General features: G+C 36.3%; 1 long non-coding RNA gene across 1 annotated transcript in view; it reads left to right on the forward strand.

Moving 5' to 3' along the window:
- The first annotated feature begins 1,249 nt into the window (after positions 1-1,249).
- The window catches only part of LOC111085717, a 17,342-nt gene continuing 15,608 nt past the window's right edge, over positions 1,250-2,983 (forward strand). The window contains exon 1 of the long non-coding RNA XR_002610527.1: positions 1,250-1,890. This is a non-coding gene — a long non-coding RNA (uncharacterized LOC111085717). The remainder of the gene's footprint in view (positions 1,891-2,983) is intronic.

Raw genomic sequence — 2,983 nt, forward strand, 5'->3', positions numbered from 1 at the left:
CAGGTCATTATTGATAGCAAAAGAATAAAATTTATTTTGTTTGTTTGTAATTAAGCACAAAGCTACACAATGGGCTATCTGCGCTCTGCCCACCACGGATATCGAAACCCGGTTTCTAGCATTGTAAGTCCGCAGACATACCGCTGTGCCACTGGGGGCTTGAAATATATGAATTAAGGAGTAGGATTGGCTAACTTTTCATCGTTTCACTGATATTTACAACCTTGAAATTATTCTCAAACTAAACCTTTTGACACTCACACTAGTTTAGTAAGGCTGGAATAATCTTGTTCATTATCATACCTCTACGAATCCATTGTAATTCTCACATGGTCATGATATGTACAGAGTAGCCCAAAAATTAACTGCCTTCAAGGTGTATAATTTTTTATTTCCAACTTTTCACTTTAATATTCGTCGACTTTGGTCGGATGGTTACCGTGCTCATACTGTGAATCCTTTTGCCCCTTAAAACACTATCCGCACTTTTTGGCCTTGGGAGTGCTATAAGACGACATTAGTCCAAGATTTGGCGGTGAGTGGCGTTGACTAGTTGTCTTCCATCTACTCTATGTATTGAAACTTAGTGACGGCTGAGCGCAGATTCCACCTAATGTTGCTTTGCACGAAAATTCTAAAGCAAGAAAGAGATTAATATACATATATATATATGTTTACAGTAGATGATCACATTTACTGAAAAAGTGCCAACGAGATTTAATGTAACAAGTCACATGTTATCAATACAGAAGATATTGAATGCAAGGTCAACTTAGTAGATAGTAAGTCTGTAACTGTGGCACTTAATGCTTACAAAGTTTTGTGTGATGCAGTATTGTTAGACTATCTATCTATCTGCCTGTCTGTCTTTCTGCACCCGGTTTTATATAGTTATGTTTGAGTGTCTATTTAACTGTTATCTGCTTATTCTACAACACAATGATTCTCCACTAGGAAGACTCACTTTGATATTCTACATCAAACTCACTTTACCTCAATTTCAGAAGTTTTATTAAAAATTAATTTCGTTAATAATAATAAATGTACAAAATTAATGTACGTTATTAATAAGGAAAGAATTACCATTAAGGAAGGGATTTAGGAAAAAATGTTATAAAATAAGGCACTATTATCTTGGCCCACCAGTGGCTCAGCGGTATGTCTGCGGACTTACAACTCTAGAAACCAGGTTTCGATACCCGTGGTGGGCAGAGCACAGATAGCCCATTGCGTAGCTTTGTGCTTAACTTAAACAGATTTATTCTACATTAATCAGTAAGTCAACGCACACACAATAAAGAAATATATTTTACCTCTCCTTGTTATTTCTATCTCATTGTTTTATTCAGGGTCTGGTATTATTGTTGGAATATGTCCTAAATTAGAACTATCTCGTAAATTTTATTTATTTTCTTTGAATTTGTTTCATCCTCAGTTTTTTAGATAACGCAAATTTATATACCGACTCAAACTTATATTCCAGTTAAATATGATTGTAATGCTTATCAATAAATTTTTTGAAATACACATCGAGAAAATCCTAGGTGGCACTTAGTCGACTCAAAATGTTTCTACTTTTACGCTCTCTAAATACAAGTGGGTAAAGACCGTTTCGGAGACTTGCCACTTGTTGCATTGTTCAGAACGATTTGGGAAGCTTCGCCGTGCCCACTGCAGACTTGAATGTTGGCATGCGATCAATGAGCCGCCGTCGCCAGTCTGTCTGCAACGCACCTGGGTTCGAACCTTGCGCTGCACGTGCTCACTTCTGTCGGTCGTTTCTGCGAGGCCTCGATTACGTTGCATCAAGAAATGGAGGCGTAACAAGAAAACTTGGCACTTGTTCTTTGTAGGCATCCGGACGTGTTCTATAAACCCTTCGAGATAATTGTAAGTGATAGGAGAACTTCTCGAATATTCTTTATCTAGACTATCAGGTTAAGATAAAGACGAGCCATAAAATTACTTCCCAGCTTTTTTTTTTTTTTTACTTTTAATATAGTAAACATATAATATTCCATCATGAACTGTTCGATAAATGTTTTATCATCGTTATTAATTCTTTCGCAATGTCAAACAAAACATTTATTCGACTGCACGAGCTACAATAACCCAAAACTGTTTTGTTCTCGCACGAAAAATAGACTCTACGAACCACGGAAATGAAAGATAAAAATAAACAATGATAACGACGGTTAAACATTTATTGCTTCATATGTGTATGTGTGTATACTCAGTCATATACGTAAGAATACAACAACTTTTACAGCTCGGGACACTGTTTAACACAACTGGTATTTAAAAAAAAAGAAAAACATTACAATAATTACATTGGTTGTATACTGCATCATTTCTACGGAGTTTTACTATGTTAATATAAGTATTGAACACGAATACGAGTTTGGGTTTGAGGCTAGAACTACTATTATGTGAAACCCACACTTCCTTCTTAACTTTAATATCCCAGTTAGTAACACTGTTATACAACGGCCTCGAGTGTGTTACAGCACTAGTATGAACTTCCAGCCCGGAAAGATACTTAACGCTCGGTTGGGTTGTAGTTAAGCGCAAAGCTACACATAGTGCTATCTGCGCTCTGCCCATCACGAGTATCGAAACCCGAATTTTAGCGTTGTAGTAAAGCTTCAGAATTGCCGCTGAGCCAATGGCGGTGGGTAACATATTCTCTCAACAGTTTATCTAGACTGATGATGGGTAACATTTTCTATCAACAGTTTATCTAGACTGATGATAGGGGTAACATTTTCTTTCAACAGTTTATCTAGACTGATGATGAGGGGTAACATTTTCTATCAACAGTTTATCTAGACTGATGATGGGTAACATTTTCTATCAACAGTTTATCTAGACTGATGATGGGTAACATTTTCTATCAACAGTTTATCTAGACTGATGATGGGTAACATTTTCTATCAACAGTTTATCTAGACTGATGATGGGTAACATTTTCTATCAACAGTTT

The sequence above is a fragment of the Limulus polyphemus genome, unplaced genomic scaffold, assembly GCF_000517525.1.
Source record: "Limulus polyphemus unplaced genomic scaffold, Limulus_polyphemus-2.1.2 Scaffold572, whole genome shotgun sequence".
NCBI lineage: Eukaryota > Metazoa > Arthropoda > Merostomata > Xiphosura > Limulidae > Limulus > Limulus polyphemus.